Here is a 22,491-nt window from a genome sequence, read left to right as displayed (position 1 = left end):
AGGGTTCAGTTAATACCTGTAGGTGACTTGCTCACATTAATTAATGTCTCCAAGAATGGGCATGGGTATTTGCTGGTGATAAGTGGGTTGAAGACCAAGCCTATGGTGACCTAAGCCACGGACCCATGCTAACAGTGGGAGTGATTTATTTGCACCTATTGGTCAGTGTGTGCCACCATAAAGCCCAGCAGCCCTGGATCAAAAAGTTACTGGCTTAACAAGTTCCAGTTGCCAGTTTGAGACACTTGGGGTAGCTCTTCTGAGCTAAAGCTGGCCATAAAACCACTGAACCTGCCAAACATGAACTAAGGATTGATATACTCAGTACAGGTTCACTGAAAAGATGCAGTTTGGAAGGGTCTATATTAAATCATCGAATGCTTAGAAAAGCGAACAATGATTTATCAACCCCATGTAAGCAAAAGCTTACAAACTCGAACGCTTAGAACAGTGATTTTTTTTCCAAGGGAAAAAAAATATCTGTTCCAAAAAAAAAAACCCTTAAAACATAACATACAGTGGGGGCTTTGCCCCCCACACCCCCCCACTTAAATATACCAACTCCGAGATTGCACTACAGTGACGAAAATGGCAGAATAACAGATGCGGCCAAGCGATTTCTTTCCCCAGGGAAAGAATTCGCTTATATGCCGCTTCGTCATTTTTGCCTTTTCATCTTTGCAAGTTTGACCAAGATGCATTCGAAAGAATGTGTCTTCGGTCATCTAATAGGAACCTGTTTGGAAGTGGATGAAATTATGGTAAGGAGGAGGCTGGATGTCCAATGTATCCAGGAGAATGATAGAAGGACAGTGCAGAAAAGCCACATGGCTTGGGATTCAGAGTTTACTACTCAAGGTCTGACAGATTAGAAATGGTGTGTGAATTCTGGTGATGGAGAGGCTTTAGAAGACAGTGAAAGATGTCCACAGAATTTGTGACAGACTTGTAGCAATCAGACTCCATTGTAAGGATAGGGCAGTATTCATAATCTCATCCTATGCCGCCAGTAGGTTTGTGTTTATTGAGGAACAGTGCATTCAGGCAGCAGTTTCAGGTTCTAGTGGATAAAGTAGGACAACATAAATTAGTGTTGACAATGAAGGACCTGGTTGCACATATCAAATCAGACAGAACAGAATAGACTGCCTCAATCCACATGAGTGGCACAACAGGAATAAAGGAGGAGAAGCCATTCAAGACTTCTGTCTGGCAAACACATGGTTCAGCAAAAGAGACAGTCACAACATCACATACAAGAGTTCCCAACATGCATCTCAGGTAGACATTTTTCTAGTAAGGAAAGGTTATTGGACTAGAATCAGCAATCGTAAAATAATTTCCAGTGAAATGGTTATCCCAGAGCATAAACCACTGGTTAGAATAGTTGCAAGCAGTGGCCAGATAAGGATCTAAGGTCAGAAGAGATAGGGCTAATGATTTAGATGTTGCCTGGAAAGAAAGCACAACAGTTCAAGGAAATAGTCAGGGTTTGAACATCTCAGAAAGAAGAGGAAGTAGGTGAAATTGAAGAAGAGAAATGGTATCGGCTCAATACATCTTATTTAAGGACTATAGAACAGATGTGCTGCTGAGCCAGTTATGGAAATAAGGTACATAAAAAACATTGATGGTGGAATGCAGAAGTCCAGGAAGTCATCAAAAGAAGTAAGGAGTGGAAGAAAAAGTATGAGATAGAAAAGCTGAACCAGGCTAAGAAGAAGTACAAGTTGGCTTAAAAAGAGGCTAAAAGAGCAGTTGTAATAGCAAAGAACAAGGCAGCAGAGGCACTCTGCCAGCTACTAGAAAGTGACTCAGCAGATGGCATAAACAGACTATCAGCATGCAGACAAAGACAGAAAGATAAACAAGATAGTCATCAGACACCCTTCGTAAGGGATGCCACCAACAATCTGCTCACCAGTTCACATGGGACATCAAAGGAAGATAGAATAAGTACTTCCAGAAGCTTCTGAATGAAGAAAAACTCACAGAAGCTGTACTGCCCCAGACACAGCCTATGATGAAAGGTGAAGAGGAGCTCACCCTAGAAGAAGTAAGAGCAGCACTAGGTAAAATGAAGTCAGGGAATGCAGCAAGCTCAGATGAGGTCACTGCTAATACAATCAAGATGTTAGGTGAGTTGGGCAGAAATGGCTCCATAGAATGCTCATAGTAGTATAGAGACAAAGGTGCATCCCTGATGACTGGAGTATAAGCAGTCTAGTAACAGTGTACAAGAACAAAGGGGACATTCACAACTGTAGACAGTATAGCGGTATCTTACTCCTGTCACACTGCATGAAAGTTCTGCAGAGGGTAATCAATAAATTAATAGCTAGAGTAGAAGAAAGTAAGATGGAAGATCAGCATTTAAAATTCAGATCAGGATGCAGCAAAACCAAGCTAGTGGTGGTGAGGAAAGAGTCCAACCGGGCATTCCTAGACATGTGACAAGGTCCCAAGAAAGCTGATTTGTTTCAAAGTCCAAGAAGCATTGGTAGAATTAGTGTAGGCTTTGTGCAAAGACCTAATGACACAAGTATGAACAGCATTCAGAATCATAGTGGGATGCCCAGACGGAGTGGCTGTGCATCAGGGTTCAGCTGTGAGCCCACTGCTGCTCATACTGGTGATGGACTACATTAGCAAACAGGTTGGAAGGGACAGATCAACAATGCTGCTGTATGCAGAAGATGTGGCTTTGCAGACTCTGAACAAGAACCTCAGCCAATGATGGTGGAATGGAATGCAAAACTGAAGGCACATGGGATTAAACTGAGTACAGATAAGGCAGTCTTAATAAATTTGGCACAAAACCATCTTTTGTATACAAGTCATTGAACAATATTGGTACCTCTTTTGATCACAGGATGGCCGCTCTTTCTACCTTTAGTCATATTAGCATGTGTGGTGCAGGTAGCCAGTGTCGTTACATCTTTCAGGAACCACACATGGTTACTCTGAACCATCCCAAAACAGATATATCTGCAGCACCACTGGGTTAGTCTATGTGGCCCTTTGTTCTGCATATTCTGGTGTTTATATAGGAAAACCTGAGAGAAGATTAAATAAAAGAATCTATAAATGTTTACTTTCCATCAAAATGGTGATAAAAGTAATGCTTTATTTAAACATTGTAGTTCTTATAAGAATTTTAAAAGGTTTACTTTTTTCTGTTGTAAAAGATCTAGGACAGCATGGGTAGTGATTGGCAAACTACCTTACTCTGTAGAGAATTGTTATAGAAAATCCTTTTAAATTCTGATGTTTGACCTGGCTTGAATGAATTTGTCTCTTTTGCTCCAGTTTTAATCAAACAGTGCCATACTTCTTCTGAATTATCCACACCCGATTAATGTATGTCATCATCATGTGCTACAGGTTACAGAAAGTTCCCTCTTCTCCCTGCACACATTATCGAAGAGTGCAGTAGGCAGTGTGAATGATTATATCACATGCATGCATTCAACCATCTGACTTGGTCTTCTTGCCTCTGACTTAAATCTCCTCTAGGAGTTTAATCTTTTGTCAAACACTTCCCTGATTGCAGAGTGCTGTCTTTGATACTATGTCCACATTGTTTTTTCCACTATGTCCTGTAAGTGATCAAAGTCTGGTCTTGCACTTAGGTCACATTTTCCACATAGAGATGCTGTGCCAACATGTCCAAGAATTTGACTCAGAAAGCTTTAGAAACTGAAGAATGGCACTCTTGCAATGTTACAAGGACTGTCATGTATTCTTTTTTGTGTTTTATTGACAACAAAAATATTATACTTTCAGCTGCAACTAAATTACAGAATAAGATTGGGAAAAGTAAGCGTGGGTATTAAAATTCAAAATAAAGATTTTAAAGTGCCCTACAAGCCCATAAAAGAACCCTTATCAGAATTAGGATTACTGTACTTCAGTTCATTATTTATATAATATTATATAAGCAATTAATTGTTTGAGCATTTTACTAGCAAAGTTAAAAAATTACTTTACACAGTAAATAAAAACATTTCCCAACAGAACACACTTTGAGCATGCTGCAAAATAGGAAGCTAGGTCCTTTGCCAGAGATACTTGGTTTGATAATTTCAACTGAATAGGGTGTGGCCCCAAAGTCAAAATGACTAACAGCCAACTGATCAGCAGTCAGCTATGAATTTAGAAATGTAAAGTAAAGAAAGTGATTTTTCAAGATTAAAATATATATAGGTCCATTTCAGTCCGTAACAGTGCTCAAAATCCATTTATACTGCAAACAAAGTAAATGGTGGCATATTTAAGTCCAATATGGTAAACATCAGTGAGAGCACTGATTTAACCAGTTCATAGTTTCATTATATTTGTTAGCTTTCATTGGGTTGGCTTTAAGCTTCACTACTTTTTTTTTTTTTTTTTTGGGGGGGGGGGTGGCTTCTTTGCTGCATCTACTGTCTTGGCTGATTTTTTTTCTTTTTCCTTTGTCTTTTTGGCAAACAACTTGGACTTTTTTACTTTCTTTGTGGTAGTTTTAACTTTAAGCTTTTTCTCAGTCTTCATTTTGGTTTAAAACCATATTTCTTTGTGAGCTGGCAGATATTCTTTTTGTTTTCAGCCTTCCCTTCTAATTTTTTCTTGTTGAGATTGAAAGGACCTTTAACATGCACTAGAGTATTATTCTGTACCGAAGCTTTCATAGAATATTTCAGGTAATTTCTGATTTTTTGCTGGTCAAACCATGGAACTTTGTTATTTATTTATTTATTTATTTATTTATTATTTTACATTTGTTGACCGGGCTAGTCTAGCTGGATATATGTCCATTTTCAGTAGAGGCCCGGGGAGAAAAGCTCCAAGCATGAACAGTGACAAAGTTAACAATATAAAAAGACATGATAAAGCAAATACAGAAGCAGCATTGTTCAAAGAAAAATTAAAAATTATAAACTATAAAAATTTTAGTAAAAAATTATACGAAACAATATACTACACACACGAGAAGGTATGAGCAAGACTCAGTTAAGAGAAAAAGAAGTTATATTTTATCTTCATATTATGAAGAAAAGGGTAATAGCTAGATTTGGAGGCATAGGTTAGAGGAGTAGAAAAGGAAAGGGAAAAGATATTAGTCTGGGTTAGCACATGGACAAAGCCAAAGAGTTTTGAGATGTTCTTTAAGATGTTTTTTAAATAGAGAAGTTGAAGCAAGGGTTGATAACTCAGAAGGAAGCAGATTCCAGTTTTTACCTGCAGTATTTGAGAAAAGTGAATCACCGGCTTTGTTGTTGGATTTAATTGAGGAAACTAGAAGCTTATTAGCAGAGCGTAGTGAAGCTAGATTTTTATATGCTGTAATTAGATTAGTGAGGAAAGGAGTGTTGTTAGGGTGGTATAGGATCTTTTGAGTAATAAGTAGTTGTTGACAGAGTATGTGGTTTTGCAATTCTAGCCATTCGAGTTGTTTGGGGTTGAGGCAGTGGTGAGTTTTAAAGGAGGAGCATGTAATGAATCTAGCTATGCTATTATAACAGGTGGAGAGTTTAGAGAGGTTGTTTTTGGATAGGTTAGTATATATAACAGAGGCATAGAAAAGGGTGGAAATTAGGTGGGTTTGGGCAATAGTTTTCCTTGCAGAAGGGGTAAGGAAGGGTTTAATTCTATAGAGGGTACCAAGCTTTTTGTTAACAGACTTTATGGTGTAGTTGATGTGGTCATCAAAGCTGATACGATTATCAATTGTTACACCTAGTAGGCGGGTTATTGTGTCTGGGGTTATGTTGGTACCATTGTTAGAGGTTACAGAGAAGAATGGAATAGGTGATTTATGGGTTGGCATAAAAAGCAGTAGTTTTGTTTTTTTTGGGATTCAGGAGTAGGCAGTGTTGCAAAAACCAGTTTTCAACATTATTAAAAACAGTTTGGGTGAGAGAGTGGAGAGAGGCTATATTCTTGGCTGAACAGATTAAGGTGGAGTCGTCAGCATATTGAATGCAGGTGGCTTGAGGTATGTTCATGTGTAGATTGTTAATAAATAAGGAAAAGAGTAGGGGACCTAAGATAGAGCCTTGGGGTACTCCAATATTTACTGGGAGTAGTGAAGACAGATTGTTATGCCAAGGTACTGCTTGCTGTCTATTTACCAGATAAGACCTAAACCATTGTATAGCTTGAGGATCGAGAGAATGGGCCTTTAGTTTGTCTAGAAATAAGTTATGGTTAACCATATCAAAGGCTTTTGACAGGTCAATAAAAAGTGCAGAGGAAAAAGAGTTATTGTTACGATTTTTGTTTATAGAGTTGGTAAAGGATAAGAGGGCAGTTGATGTGCTATGGAATGGCCTAAAGTCATGTTGGCGGTTTGCTAGCAGGTTATTTTGTAGTAAGTGGTTAAGTAGTTGTTTGTGAATACATTTTTCCATTATCTTAGCTAATGGGGAGAGTAAAGCAATAGGACGAAAGTTAGAAAGCTCAGTAGAAGGTCCACCTTTATGTAGAGGGATGATGTGGGATACTTTCCATAAAGTAGGGATTGTGCCTTCTGAGATGGTTCTATTAATAAGGATAGAGATGGGAAAGTCTATGGCTTTTGCGGCAATTTGTAGGTATTCAGATGGGAGACGGTCAGCTGAAGGGGTACAAGGTTTCAATTTTTGAAGTAACTTACAAATGAGAGATGTAGATACAGGTTGTATATGAAAGGTTGGAGATGAAGTCTTGGGGATATTTAGTGGGGAAGCAGTGAAGGGTGGTAAGGAATTGGCTAGAGTTTGAATGGCTTCTGTAAAGTAGTTATTAAAGGCATCAGGGATGTGGTTGGAGTTGTTATGGTTGAAACCGGCTGGGTCTGGAGTAGTAGGGTGACCTGGCTGAAGAAGTTTGTTTATCCCTGACCAAAATTTTTGTAGTTTGTTGACTGGTTTGTTGGAGGTGAAGGTAGAAGTATTTTTTGTCTCTAAGAATATCTTTCTTGGTGGCATTTCTTAGCTGTTTAAAGAGGAGGTGATCTGTTGGACATTTGGTGGCTCACCATTTAGTCCAGATTTTATTTCTGAGGAGTATCTTTTGCCTCATTTGTTTTGTGAGCCAAGGGGCAGATTTGGTTCTTATTCTAGTAGAACGATATGATGCATGGCAGTCAAGGATTTGAAGAAAGTTAGTATTAAAGTAGGTAACAGCCTCATCCAGTTCAAGGTGGATTAGTGGTGACCAGTCACATACTTGTAATTCATTTAGGAAGCTGTCTGTTTTGAAGAATTTTTTGAGCAAGAGGTTTTGAGATTATGAGTAGTTGGAATATGGACTTTTTGTCTAATAATGCAGGTAATATATGATATCGTCGGGAAGGGCTCCTGGAGTATAGGTTTCAGGGTGGCTGTTAATAAGGATCCAGTCCAGAGTAGTTTCCTTACTGCTAGGTTTGTGGATTCTAGTAGGAGTTGTTATTAATTGTGAGAATCCAAAGAGGTTTATGTGGTTAGTATGGTTAGGAGAACTACAGGTGGACCAGTCGATGTTAAAGTCACCCAGTACAATTGTCTCTTGGGGTAGCTGGGTAGAGAGGTAACTAAGTAGGTTTTCAAGAGTATTGGTATTATTACCTGGGGGGAGATACGTGCAAATTAGATAGATAGATTTGGAGTTATTGATTTGGAGTTTGGTAGTTAGAACTTCAGATTTGGTGTCTGATGGTAGAAGCACATTAAAGGGGGAAATTTGGAGGTTAGATTTATAGAGAATGGCTATACCTCCACCTTTTTTGATTTTATGGTCACATCTAAGGATATTGTAGCCAGGAGGGGTAATTTCCTGGTCTAGAGTGGATGGTTTTAAACAAGTTTCTGTAAGACATAGAATGTCAGATGAGTGGACATCAAGGAGAGCATGCCAGTGGGAAATTTTATTGTTAATACTTCTAATGTTAAGGTGAGCTATCAAGAGGGAGTTAGATGGTTTAGTTAATGTAGAAACCATAGGCACTGTTAAATTGTCAAGGTTATTGGTATAGTCATAATTGGGTCCAGGGTTAGGATGAATATCACCGTCTAGGAGGGGGTATTGCTGGGGGTGTTGTATAGCTTTAAGGAGTTTATAGAGGTTAATAAAAGTCTTTTTGGTATTGAAGTAAATATGTGGGTTGCTCTGTGATATTTTGGTAGTATATAGTTAGAGGTACAGGTTATGTTACTGTGGTTAAGGGAGTAGCTAAAAGAAGATGGTAACGTTTGTTGGATGTAATGGTTTTGTTCAGTTAGAGTAATATTTTCAAAGGAGGTGAGTGAGTAAGGTATGGTTAGACAAGCTATTATGTTAGTTAAGAGTGGTATGTTTGTGAAAAGAGTTTTATTTATTGGGGCCATAGTAATATGTAGACTTTGTAGGGAGTAGTTTGTGTTAGTAGGTGGTGTAGAAAAAGTAGAAGAGAGTGTTTCAAGAGATTGAACAGGGTTTAAAATATATTGGTAATAAATAGTGGAGGTTTGGATAGGAGCTGGTATTGGAAGGTAGTTAGTGTAGTAAAAGGTTGGAAAGGAGATGGAGTAGTTCAAAACAGAGTTAATTAGTACAATTTAGGAGAGATAGAGATAGGGGAGTGGCCTGGTGATGAGGGGGTCCGTGATAGGATGAGAAAAGGGGGGAGTGGCCAGTGAAGTATAAGTGTAGGACTACTGGGGGTGTGTGGGACATGGGGGTAGGGTAGAGGAGCAGAGTGAGCCCACAGGGCAAACGGAGCAGGGAAGAGCAAAGAAGACCAGTGCAGAGGAAAAACAATCAGAGAGGTAGGGAGGTGAGGGCAAGTAAGGTATCTATGCTTTAAAGGACTATGAAGTAAGGGAGTAGAGAGCTGAAAAAGGGTATAATGTAGTGGCAAAGGGACCTGTAATAGGTTCATAGGTTCATACTAGGCTATCTGCCCTAGGGCATTTATAAGCTTAGCCAGAGTGTGTGTGGCTTTCGCCACCCCTTGGAATGAGAATACTATGCCCATTTAGGGTTTAGTTTACTGTGCCTCTGTCTAGTAGTGACACAGAGATGACCCCCAGGGTAAACCTACGATCTCCCATCCACTCATCAAGATTTCTTTGAAGAGAGTCAGTGAGGGGCTCTGCCTAACATGGACTGGGATTCTGTTCCAGAGTGTAGGGAGCCACTGGGTTATGAATGTGTCCCTCCAGCACGTCCTATTTATTTCTGTGTTGAGGTTCAAATTTCTCGCCGTCATGGCTCTGGTAGATTTGGATTTTCTGAGGTGGAGCATGTCCATTAATTCTGGATTGGACATGGCCTTGTATGTCAGGCATAGATCGCCTCTGAGTAGGCGGTATGTGACTGAATAGAGCTGGAGTTTCTTCAGCCGGGCAGCATATGACATATGTTTGAGACCCTTGATCCTCTTGGTGAGGTACTTTTGGGGTCTTTCTAGCTGCTGCAGGTGTCGGGTAAGGTACATCCCAAATGGGGCATTGTACTCAATTATGGGCCTTATAAGGGAAGAGTATAGGGGCACAATGACCTCTCTTGATCTAGATGTGAATCCTTTCATGATAAGGTGGGTAATATAGAAGGTCTTCCTAACCACCTTGGCAATGTGAGTGTCAAATGAGAGGTTACTGTCAACTTGGGTCCCTAGGTCCCTGATTACTTCTTCCGTACTTAATGGATTACCACCTATGTGGTAACTTGTGGGTACTTTGTTTTTCCCAAAGGGTATGACTATACATTTTTTGGCATTCAGTTTAAGGCCATGGCTCTGGCACCAATTTTCCTTTTCTATGAGGCCTTTCTGAAGGATGCTTGTGTCCGCTGGAGTATCAATTATGGTGCCCAGTTTGCAGTCATCTGCGAACTTTGTCAGCCACAATCCTACTATGTTTGCTTGCACCTCGTAAAAATAAATGCCGAACAAGAGGGGTCCCAGGACCGAGCCCTGTGGGACACTGCTTGTGACTGGCTTAGAGTCTGACATGGCTCCAGCAATTCTGCCCTTGTGGGTTCTGTCCTTGAGCCAGTTTGCAACCCATCTTATGACACATGGGTTTACATTTAAGCTGGTGAGCTTGTCTGTGATGCCCAAGTGGGGTATTGTGTCAAAGGCTTTTGCAAGATCAAGGTAGGCTGTGTGAACTGCCTTACCCTCATCAATGTAATGTAGGAGACTGAGGCAAAAAGACTAAGAATCTATTTTAATAACCCAGGCTAGAATGCCGGTAAGTAATGGGAAGTGTAAGGATACTACTGCCCTCAAGTGGACACTCAAGGTACTGTTAAATAATGCTCTTTCAGAAGTAGAACGGGTAATAGTGTGGGAAATAGGAGAAGAGAGAAGAAAAATAGCAATAAGTAGATACAAGGAGGAGGGTGTGTAACAACAGGGAGGCTAGTTTGGGAGTGTTGGGGATATAGTATAGATGGCTATAGCTGCTGGTTGTCCTGGCAGGGAGCGTTTGCTTGCACAAAACAGAGACAGGATATTGTTCAGTTAAGCTGTAAGATGTAATGTACACATACTTCCAAATAAATAGTCCTGTTTCTCAAGACAGTACAGTTTATGAAGGGCAAGGCTCTAATTCCTGCACTGGGAGGAGGTAACAGAAATTTTGCTGATGACTAGGAAAGTTCAGGTCTTCAGTCAGATAGCAGGACACGGACGCTGGGGGGATTCACTAGCAGGAGGGTTACAGGCTTGAAGGGAAGTAGAAAGAAAGTATTAAGGACACAGAGCAATATAGACTATGCATTAATATAGGCAGCAGTAGTTAAGCACCATTTATAGTGATACACAGTACATGCAAAACATCTACAAGACTGGTAGAAGTTACTGTTACAATAACCACAGAATAAAAGAGTCAGTTAGCCTCATACATACATTTTAAGGAGTAAAGGCCCATTTCTTTCACTTAGTTTTTTTTAATTATGTATGTCACTAACTAGCTACAACTGACTGTTTAAGTCATCTTCTTGCAAAACTTCTTTGCTGGAGATGTTGCAATCTTCAACTTTTTAGCTGTCTTCACTTTTTTTCTCTGGGAAGGCAGGTACTTCTTTTAACATACTTACTGCTTCCATATCTGCCATTGCTGCAAAATGTCAGTGATAACTGAACAGCATAATGCCTGCTCAATTTCTTAGCCTTTTGATGCTGTTGTGTCACATATTCTAAACATAGTCCCTCCATTTGGGATATCTTTCCTTTGTAGTCAGGCATCCATCATTTAGCTTACATGATATTCTCTCCTCCCATGTTTACAGTTAAGCAAGTACATGAGGAGACCTGATTTATCATTACTAGGATGCGTACTTATAGTTAGTGATGTAGTCGTATAAAAAAGAGAGACTGGTCTCTACATATGAGAAGGCTTTTTCATATGCACAACCTTGCCTAGTTTTATGCAAACAGTTGTGTGGTGCATACACAGCCATCTTATGGTTACATCAATTTGTTACCACTGAATTAACTGAAATTCATGAAGATCTTGTGCAGACAAAGGAAAGGAGTTAAATACAAAAAAATAAAAGAGCAATGACCTTCCATGCCCCTCTAACTCAATGTTTTCTTTTGGTCATAGTTGCAAGTAAGAAGGTGCTATAGGACAATGTATCATGCTTGCATATTTATTCTGCCCTATAACGGTCAGCTGGAACACTTTGGCTTCCTTTAATTTTAACTGATGCAGTTTTAATGAAGATTAGAGAACAGGCAAAGTATACACCTTCACCTTGACTGAAGAACAAACATTATCCAGCTGGTTGTTAATGTAATACAAATTAAAAAAAAAAAAACAAGCCCAGCTCTTTACAGCAGCATATTAAGGTACAAGTACACATGCTTGGCAGCTTAGCATGGACAGAAAACAAATCAAATAGTCACCATGCTTGCTAAACACAGCTTTGCTGTACAGCGAGCATAAATTTTTTTAAAAGTAAATAAATAAAAAAATAATCTTCATGCCCATATATCTGTGAATGTGAGAGAAACAGAGACAGAGAGCATCAGCGAGAAAGAGACAGACATGGGCAGTGTATAACAACTTATTTGACTGCAACAGGCACTCTCTTAGCACACGTTGCCTAAACAGTAAGATGTATGAAACTTTAATCTCTGGAATTATGGACTGACTTTAGTCCTCTGTGATTTACCAGCAAATCAATCATTCTGCTTGGTACAGAGAAGTATGCAGCAAATCTGTGGGACACTTAAGAGCATGAGGGGTTGCAATGCTCTTGCATTCTATGATTTTTTTTGTTCATTCATTTGATCACAATGAGATATTTGAGGTATGTGCCTGAGTGCACTTCTGTGTTTTTGCAGAATATTTGTGTGGCCCTGCCCACATATATGCTTGTGGGTGTGTGTTTATGTGTATGTATGTATGTATTATGTAGGTGTGCAGCTGTGAATGCTGTATGTGTGTCTGTGTATGCTGTGTGTATTTGTGCATGCTGTGTACACGTGCCTGGAAACAGGCATATGTAAAATGAGTCTGCAAATATTATCCTTTTGTCAGCAATAAAACATACAAAATGCTAGCTAGCCAATTACGTTTAAAACTAGGATATTTAGAAATCTCTGTAACACTACTATTCACTATACTATCATCAAAATGATGCTAAACACTGGAAGAACAGTATACGTTACATGTTGTATGCATTCAGTGATTTATTATAATAGGATGATTTATGTTACAAAAAAATACAAAATGACATAGAGTTGCCATTGCTTGTTGCAAACATCAGCTAAGTACATGACTTATAGCCAGTTGTATTTCCACCCGCTAATAATAATATGGCAATATAAATCTTGGTGGCATTGAGACAGAGCTGTATTAAATATTCTGAGTACTTTTTCTCATCTGTTAACCATTGCTTAATGTGTTATATCTCTAATAGATGTTTTGTTCTTTTTTGATGTCTCCCCTTACATCTGGTGCCTCTGACATGTTTACCAGGTGGTCACTGACAACTGGAATTTTTTATTCATTTTCATCAGCTGATCGCTCATGTCAATCCCTTGACATGACTTCCCTGTAGAGAAGGGTAACCATATGCTACCTTCAAGAAAGTGAATTCCCTCATGTCTAGTTAACTTTTCATTTAGCATTCATCACAATGCTTTGCTGCTATTTACAGAGATCTCTGTACAGATTAGACAGCAGGATTCTGAAATTGTTTTCTCTTAGACCTGAATATTAAAGCTGTCTAGCTGTATGCAGCATGTTTTTTTCTTTTTTCCAACTTTGTTATTGTACATAAACATTTATCGAAGATAGAAAAAAATAAGTAATTTCCAGTATATTCTGTATATTGGTTAACAATGTGTACTTAAAATGGTCATATAAGTTGAAGTATTGTGCAATAAGATTAATTGCTACAGTAATCTTCATTAAGAATGGAAATTAAAGATACCAGTAACAACAACCTATTTATTGCTAAACAATATTATAAAATGTCAGAGATTCTATTTTATTTTTTTTTCTTACATAAAGGAAGCAGGATTCTGAAATTGTATTTTCTCTATTAACAGATTTTCGGAGCTTTCTGTGTGTATGAAACAAAGTTCTTGCTTTTGAACTTCTAAGCTCCTATTTAATGCTAGTTCTTATCTGAGCAGTCATATCAGCATCAAAAACATTAATGCATCTAGTTAAAACTATGCATGTTTTTTCCCAAAGCAAGGCTGAAACATTCTTGTGCTGTGGCATTTGTTTCCGTGGGCAGGATTTTTGAATTAATTACAAGGCATATTACAGTTTTAGTGCCATCTAGCTTTGTGTGCACATGATAACAGCAATAACAATTACAGAGCAACGTGCCACAGAGAGGAAATTTGCAAAAAAGCATAATGGTAGAGACATGCAGACCAAATGAGTAAGCATTATAACACAAAGAGAAGCAAAAGGACAGAAAATAAAATAGAGTGAAACCCAGCAAAAAAAAAAAAAAAGAGTGCCTCAAAGGAGACAGATATGAGAGTGTCATATGTAGACTAGGCAATGTGCAATAAAAGGAAAGGCACCACTGCAGATGGGTACCAAATGGGAAATGACAAGCAGACAAACTAGGTGTAGAATAGCACTGTGTTTGTAAGATAACACAAAGCAGTATAGAACTATGCAAGACTGGAAAAGGGCCAAAGGATCAAAGTATGGCCTAGCCTAGGACAGAAAATAGATGTATGGGTGTAGACAAATTAGGAGGTGAATCTCACAGAGTAGTATACACAAAGGGCAAATGCTCAACCTTATATATAAAAACACACAGAGGATGTTGTATAACTGGCATAAGAAGGCAGGGCATGTGTATACAGCAATAAAATACCATCTTCCTCACAGGATGTCATGCACTTCTTTGAGAAATGTACTACAAATGTCAGTGTGGCATACCAATACAATCCAACATGGACAGTACAGATGTGATCTTATTTATTTATTTTCCCTTTGTTTACCTGGAAAGTCCAACTGAGCAAACAACATCGTTTTCAGTGGAGGCCCAGGAAGAAAAGCTGCACATGAAGTAATAACAGTAGTACAATATACAAAATACTCAGGTAACATTTAGCAGCATTACATATAAAGTTCCTTGAAAACAATTTACATAAGTATACAATTTACAGAATGCTCAGGTAACAATTAACAGCATTATGTACAAAGCGAGGATAAATAAAGCAGATAATTATGAAATAAACAAGTATTTTCTGCAACAACATAGTCAGCAATTGGGTACAGTACATTACGTCAAAAATAATTTTATGCATTTTGTCGTAAGAGTAGAAGGCAGAAAAATAACAGAGAACAGAGAAAAGATAGCTACTGATATGTATGTGTTCATAGAAGCAGTTTAGGAATGATTTAGCCTTGGGAGTAGCAGGTGGCATAGCCAGGAGTCAAGCAAGAGCAATTTTAATTTATTTTTGAAGATATGTGTGATGTTGATGAGTCTGACTGGAGAGTGAATTCAGTTCCAGGGTATTTTGAGATACAACTGGAGTATAGAACATTTCCTGCTCTGTTGTAAGCTTTGTGAATTGAAAGGAGATGTTTGTCAGTAAAGCAAATAACATTATTGGTAGTTGTGATATACCACTTAGGAAGGGTCATTTTTAGAGTGAAAGACTAAACTGAAAGTTTACTCAACTGAATACTCAAACTGAAGTTGAGAGTAGGTGAGGAGGCAAGGTTGTTCAAGCCAATTCAGATCCCTGAATTGAACAGTAATGTGTGAACTACGATTTATTGAAAGCAAATCTGGCTATTTTATTAAAGCATTGCTCTAGTTCACTTGTCATGGTAGACTGAAGGTTGGTGAAAATAGGAGAGGGATACAGAAATGTAGGCAGCAGGTAGCTGCATGCTAATTTTATCCAGCTGCTTTCAGTCAGATATTGTTTAGCTCTGTATAGCAGATGTAACTTCCGATATGGTTTTTTTTTTTTTTTATTTCTTGTTGGATGTAGAGGTTGAATGTCATGGCGTTGTCTACTATAACCCCTAGAAATTGTGTACTGGAGACTTCTTCAATATTTATGTTATTTGCAGAGGTGATTTGAAAGATAGCTTTGCATTTGATTTGAGACTTAGGATGAAAAGAAAACTTTTGTCTTTTTTGGATTTAGTATTAGGTCTGATTTTGCTTTCCATGTTTTTATGGAGGAGAATGAACCTTGTGTGAGCTGTTGGAGAAGAATGGGATTTTGTGCAGAGCAGATTGCATCATCAGTGTACTGGACTAGTTAGTCGTGTTTTGAAACTGAAAATTATAAATAAATATACTAAACAGGAGTGGTCCAAGTATGTAACCTTGGGAACACCAGCAGAGACTAGTAAAAAGGTTGAGATGCTAGACTTATATTCTCTCCCTTCTCAAAAAACTCAAACCATGTACTCCCTCTGCAGACCTAATACCCACAGAATACTTGCCAATAGCCTACCCAGTTTCCATACTGATAAACAGAACCATCACTGAAGGATATGTCCCTAAACTTTGGAAAATCTCCCACATTATCCCACTTCATACGGGTGGAAATTCTACCGAAATCTCTAACTACCGCCCTATAGCCCTTCTCTCTCCCTTATCTAAGATTATGGAAAGGTGTATCCACAAGCAACTGCTTCGCCACCTTCTCCAAAATAACTTACTCTCTAAAACCCAACATGGTTTCAGACCATCCCACAGTACCACCACTGCCCTCCTCTCCTTTACAGACACAATCAACAAAAATCGCAACAATAACACCCTTTCCTCTGCACTTTTCTTAGATCTATCCAAAGCTTTCGACATGGTCAACCTCCAAATACTCATACACATTCTTCAATCCTTGTCAGTTGATACCCAATCTATTAAATGGTTTAAGTCCTACTTAAATAACAGACATCAAGCAGTACTCTGGAACTCCACTCTATCCTCCCAGCTACCTTTCAACATTGGTGTCCCACAAGGGTCCATACTGGGTCCCCTCATATTTTCTTTATTTATCAATGACCTATACCAAGTTGCTTCCCAAGCTACATGTATACAATACGCAGACGATTCTACACTAATCTGCTCAGCCACATCTGTATCAGACCTTCACTCCCTCACACAACACATATTTAATTCTGTAGAAGAATGGTTTTCCCAACGCTGTCTACTACTTAACCCAAAAAAAACTAAACTCCTCCTCTTCACACCTTCCAGAAAATCTCCCCACATTGACTTTACTATAACATCAAAAAATGGCACACCTATATCACAATATTCTACTACCAAACTACTAGGCATTACCATTGATAACAACCTTAACTTTGATGCCCATATAGACAACACATTGAAAACCATTAACAAAAAAATAGGCTCTCTTTACAGAATCAAACCTTTCCTCACTCCAGAATCTAGAACAACTATAGCCCACTCCCACCTTATCTCACCCCTTCTCTATGCCTCTCCCATATTTACCAACTTATCAAAAAAGAATCTGTTGAAATTAGAAAACTCCTACCACAACATAGCCAGATTTGCCACAGGAAACCCTTACAGAACCCATCACTGTACTAATTTAAAACAACTAGGCTGGCTTGAATTTCAGCAGCAACTAAAAATTAATCAACTAGGCATAGCCCATCAAATTCTTTATCAACCTGACAAAACACCTATACTATCTACTCTTATTCACCCATACCATAACCTAAAGTCCCTAAGATCTGCACACAAACTTCTTATAGATACTGTCAAGTCAAACAAGGCCGGAGACTCTCTTTTCTCTAACACTGTTGGAAAAGATTGGAACCTGCTTCCCTCTGAACTTTTGTCTATTCCCTCAAAATCTCTCTTTAAAAAGAAACTCAAGCTATACCTCAAAACACAATGGCTGTGCCCCTGTACTAATCCTGACTAACTTTATTTCTTGACCCCTGACTATACTTCACATCTGTAATACCCAAATTCTATGTCAAATTGGCATCCACTGATCTGTAACTCCTTACTATCTATGAAAAAAGATATATATATATATATATATATATATATATATATATATATATATATATCCCCACTCTCTGTACATTTTATAGTATTCTCCATGTATGTCATGTGCTACAATATTTTGTTTATTTCCTAACTACTGCATGTTTATATCTTATAACTTTGTCTTAATTTTATCTAATTTTATCTAATTACTTTACATGTATTTCTTTAATGGGATTTTATTTAGTATCATTAGAATTGTTAATTTCGGAGCTTATCTCCCCGGGCCTCTACTGAAAATGGACATATATCCAGCTAGACTAGCCCAGTCAACAAATGTAAAATAAAATAAAATAAAATTAGCCTGGGGTCTGTCAGATAGGTAGCAAAGGAACTATGACAGAATGAACAAGGACAGATCAAGGAGGGCCAGCTGATGCAGCAGTTTGTTATGTGAGACAATGTCACAGGCTTTAGATAGGTCCAAGAAGAGGGCAGCTATAATATTCCCTCTATTGTGGCTATTATTAACACTGTTAAGGATGTCTAGTAGTGCAATAGTGGCACACAGAGTGTACTTCTATTGTTGGCAACAGAAAGAAAATGCACCTAATGAGATAATTTATTTATATTTTGTTTACCAGATTAGCCCCAGTAGGCCAATGGCCTCTTTTTAGTGGAGACCCAGATTGGTATTTATATTGACTTGGAAAGATTTGGCCAGGGCACCGGAAACTTCTCATACTCTTTTTGATAAATGCTGTGGTATCTTTTATAGCCATATGATCTACCACTGTCTTGGACAGATGAGGCCTTGGTTTAATGTATCATACAAAGGATGGTATACTCAAAAGTGCAGCAACCCCCTTATGCTGCGTGTCAGTATTGGAAAATTAATCCATTTACCTGGTGCAGGAATAGAACCCACAGACTTCTGATCTTCTAGCACCAAAGGTGAGTTTGCTAGCTGTTGAGCTACTGAGAATGAATAGGCCAGGTTCAGATGGGAACAGTCAGTGACAATGGTTTACTGTGAATAACCACATCTTGTTTACTCAACATTGATTATTCATATCCAAAACAACTGAAGTCTAGGGAGGTTAGGTTGCTAATTAAAAAAAAAAAAGTAACTTTCTTAAGGTCACAAAACACGAAAGCATTTTTATACAACTAAGCCACCATATCCCCAAACTATATCAACATCCTTTTCTCGTCAGTGTGACTGAACGCACATTGGGTTTACTGAAACAGGATTGTTGAATTTCTGTGTGGTGCTAAGGAAGGCTTTTGTATATGGTTAGTGTGTGTGTGTGTGTGTGTGTGTGTGTGTGTGTGTGTGTGTGTGTGTGTGTGTGTGTGTGTGTGTGTGTGTCTGTGTGTTAATGCCCAAACGTTTGGAGATACAGAGAGTCGTAGCATTAAGGATAAGTGTGTGCCCATGCATGTGCATGTGTGTGTGTGTGTGTGTGTGTGTGTGTGTGTGTGTGTGTGTGTGTGTGTGTGTGTGTGTGTGTGAGTGTGTAGTTTAGTGTTAGAGTCTGGGCTATGTTAGGGGATATGTTTAGTTGTGTGCTTGTGTGTTGGTGTATATGTACGATGTGTGAGTATTTTGTGTAGTGGTACTGTTAGTGAAAGTGTTTTTCAGAAGGTTATATGCAGGGCTGAGGTTAGGGGCAGTGTTAGGGTTAAGGGTAACACCCATGAGCACAGTCGAGCAAGAGTGCAAAGTCCCCTTACCCATCCTAACTTAAGCTCGCTAACTTTGACCCTATCCCTGACTCTAAATTACCTTCCAAAACACCATTTCCCTAGCAGTACTACTATTCAAGGTGAGCCTGATGGTAATGTTATGTATTTTCTTTTTCCATTTTTATGTTTAGTTTTTATTTGACTTATTGCAAATAGAGACTGCTTGTTTTTCTTTTGCAATCAGCTCAATGTAGGGTTCAAGTGGTTTGCATTGCTTTTGGTATTGTTTTTTCAGCAAGGGAAGTTGCAGTAAGTATTTATAAGCACACACATACACACAAACAAAGATAGATAGATAGATAGATAGATAGATAGATAGATAGATAGATAGATAGACAGACAGACAGACAAACAGATGGCTTCAGTTGCTTCGGACAACATTTTGTTTGGTCAATGTCTGTTTAGTCAGCTGCTTCTGGTCGACTAAACAGATGATCGACAGGTGTGCAAGATCACACAATTCTTGGGGTTTGGGAATATTCATTTTCTCAAATTCTGTGTGATTTTGTAATTAGTATACTTAATTTTTCAGGGACTGTGAGGGGGTACACCCCTCAATAGGGTAGCAGGGGTCATGCCCCCTGCAAAAAATTATTTTTTTCTTTTTTTTCCAATTTTGCATATGCCGAGGTTGTTTCTTGGCTCAGGCATACTTGTGGGTTGACACGCCTGTTTTTGACATTGTGGTGTTATATACTGTTTTTATATATATATATATATATATATATATATATATATATATATATATATGTGTGTGTGTGTACACATATATGTATTCACACACACGTAAATATACACAACTCTGAGGTAGCACAAACTTGGAGGAGATGGAGACAGTGAGAAAAGGGCAACTCATATTCTTGCTCTTTTCCAAATTTAATCTGTATTGTAAGTTAAAGGTGGCCTTCCAGTGATGATGATCTGAGTACTGAGCAAACAGCCAGCTACAAATGGATTCCCAGGTGACAATATGCACATTCAATAGTTGTGCCCAACACTACATGCAGTATTCTTCAGAGAAGAATACACATGGTACATATATGTCTGAGGACAACAAGCCGGAGAATAGGGAATGGACATACACACACACACACACACACACACACACACACACACACACACACACACACACACACACACACACACACACAAGACAAACCACAACAGTGAAGAGAATATAATAAAGAACTTGCTGGAGAGCATAGCTATATAAAACAAACAGTAGAAACTGTTATACGGATGTGGATACAAACAATGAACACACAGAGAAAAAATGTACTGAGAAGCATTTTTGATGGTGTTGGTATATAAATGTATATATCAGAAGAAACAAAAGATGTTAGGGTATGCAGTGGTACTGAAATATTAAGCTAGTTAGGCATAATGGAAGGTATTTTAGGGTTACAAATGAAAACAATGACATAAAAAGTAAAATGTGTAAAAACATTAAAAGACTTATTCTCTAAGAGGTTCCTGCTTACTGCTGCTCACTCTTTTGTTTTACTGGCTAAGATAATTTACAGGAAAGCCCAGTCAAACAACTGCTAGAGCTGCTCTGTATATCAAACCATATAAATCATGGCCATCTGTATCATGTGTCATGTGTCAGTAATCTGCACCATTATAATGGACACATTTTGGGGGTATGTTAGATTGAGCATAACACATCTTTGTCACTCCTGCCATGTAAAGGTGTCAGGTGCTGCAGGAAGGTAGTCCAAAGATGGCAGGAGTCTGTCCATGTTGTCACTATGTGCCTAAGGGATATCATTGATGTCACAGCAACCATGACTGTCCATTGTGATGCAGATAATGCCTTTCCTTCATTCTGCATATCTTCCAGTTATATGACATGATGTTGAGCAGCTGGAATCACTCTAGCATTCAGACCAAGAATCTGGAACGGTCAGAAGTGTGGGCTGACAGCATATATCAGTCACCAATGGCATACTTAAAAGGAAAACATGTTGGGAGGCTTATAGTTATAAACAGTTACCACATCTATGGAGTAGTCTGGTCAGTGAATCATCTGTAAGCCTTCATCCTTATTATTAGTATACATGATATGGAATATACTCTGGAGCAGAAATCTAATCCACACCTCAATTCTTTTTCTTCTTATTTTGGCTTTTCCCAGTTAGGGGTCGCCACAGTGGATCATCTGTCCACTCATGATTGGCAGTGGAGTTTTACGGTGTCAAGTTGCCAGCCTGTCACCAAACCTTCCACAGAAGGCACACACGTGCACACACTCACACCTAGGGCCAATTTAGAATGTCCAATCCACCTACTGCATGTCTTTGGAATGTGGGAAGAAACCGGAGCACCCGGAGGAAACCCACGCAACCACTGACAGGACATGCAGACTCCACACAGAAGGCACCCTAGCTGAGAATCGAACAGGAGAACCTCTTGCTGTGAGGCGGCAATGCTAACCACTGCACCACCGTGGTCATCCACACCTCAATACTAGATATATTTCTATGCAATTCTCATTTCATTGGGATGTATTATTACCTTACATAAGACAGAATACCAAGACTCAGTTAAGGCAGAATCATGTAGGATCTGTTGTCAAACCACCACAACTTGCACGTCATCAAAAACATTATTGTCAACAACCCCCTTGTCCCCATTTTATTATATGAGGTTGGGGCATTGTGTCAGCTTTCGGCTGTGCCCGTTAGGGATCACCACAGTGAATCTTCAGTCTGTAGAACAAGTGACAGTGGAGTTTTACATTGTTGAGTTGCCAGTCCAGTGCTCAACCTTCTTCAGAAGGCACACGCATGCACACACTCACACCTAAAGCCAGTTTAGAATGCCTAATCCACCTGCAGCATGTCTTGGGAGTGTGGGTGGAAACCGGAACACCCTGAGGAAACCCACTCGAACATAGGGAGTGTAGATCATAGTGTGCTTGTGGTACTTTTAAAGCCACTATAGTTCATGGGCACATGCATAAAAAGTATTGAGCATGTGCAAGTAGAGTGCCATTTTGTGTAAGCAGCTGGAGTGAAAGCATGTTTGTGTGTAGCAGTCAGTCAGCTAGCTAATTTAAGTTTTATGTTCCAGTTATCCATCCTGATGTGTTTATGTGTAATAAATATCTTAAATGAACACCCAAGCCTCGTCATCTTATTTGAATACACAAGACGAATGACATGTTGTCAGAATGGGATCCAAAGTCAAAACTTCCTAAAACCATGAGGTGCACAGTCAGAAATGGAGGAATATACAAAAGTGACTCAAACGACTCGCAAACAGGTCAGAAAATATTTCCAGGTTCTTAAACTCATTTAAATTATTTTTCCCTCAATGAATATAAAGCACAGC

Source organism: Protopterus annectens, chromosome 16.part0 (genome assembly GCF_019279795.1).
Source record: "Protopterus annectens isolate FY-2018-M chromosome 16.part0, PAN1.0, whole genome shotgun sequence".
Classification (NCBI taxonomy): domain Eukaryota; kingdom Metazoa; phylum Chordata; order Ceratodontiformes; family Protopteridae; genus Protopterus; species Protopterus annectens.
Note: the sequence above shows the minus strand (reverse complement) of the source record.